General features: G+C 22.2%; 1 protein-coding gene across 1 annotated transcript in view; it reads right to left on the reverse strand.

The window, feature by feature from the left end:
* Nucleotides 1-121: 121 nt before the first annotated feature.
* Nucleotides 122-243, reverse strand: part of LOC119586829 — a gene marked incomplete in the record, with an annotated part of 25,585 nt that continues 25,463 nt past the window's right edge. The window contains 1 exon segment of the mRNA XM_037935553.1: nt 122-243.

A 243-nucleotide genomic window follows, 5' to 3' on the forward strand; every position in this document is an offset into this window, starting at 1 on the left:
CATTTCTAAATACAGTAGATGATTTTCAATTCATAAAATACATTGTATTTTGCTTATTGCAATACTAGTTTGCCTTCTATAATAAATATTACTTCATTTATAAAGGTTACAAAAGAAAAGATAATAATTTAAAAATATATTACTTGTTCAAATAAAATCATACAAGCTCCAGATGATTTAACATATCATACATATAACATTCTGAGATTTTACGCTAAAGTTACTTCTGAAAAATAAACAGAT

Source organism: Penaeus monodon, chromosome 22 (assembly GCF_015228065.2).
Source record: "Penaeus monodon isolate SGIC_2016 chromosome 22, NSTDA_Pmon_1, whole genome shotgun sequence".
In the NCBI taxonomy this organism is placed as follows: domain Eukaryota; kingdom Metazoa; phylum Arthropoda; class Malacostraca; order Decapoda; family Penaeidae; genus Penaeus; species Penaeus monodon.